Source organism: Penaeus monodon, chromosome 24 (assembly GCF_015228065.2).
Source record: "Penaeus monodon isolate SGIC_2016 chromosome 24, NSTDA_Pmon_1, whole genome shotgun sequence".
In the NCBI taxonomy this organism is placed as follows: Eukaryota; Metazoa; Arthropoda; class Malacostraca; order Decapoda; family Penaeidae; genus Penaeus; species Penaeus monodon.
Genome location: NC_051409.1, coordinates 36728598 through 36728815, shown reverse-complemented (window position 1 = coordinate 36728815; position 218 = coordinate 36728598).

Here is a 218-nt window from a genome sequence, read left to right as displayed (position 1 = left end):
CTTTTCCACAAGTGCCGGCCTAGCGAGAGCTGACCCAAGGGGGGCCTGCAACAAGTGCTTTGTGTCATCGCTTTTCATAACAGGCAGCGCGGTGGTACTTTTGGGGAAACAATGGCCGTTGCACCAAGGGGGAAACTAGAACATTTGTGAATTTCACAGCTGCTACAACACCTGCATCCAACTTAAACATGTGTGCCTGTGCTTATCTGTACAAGGTG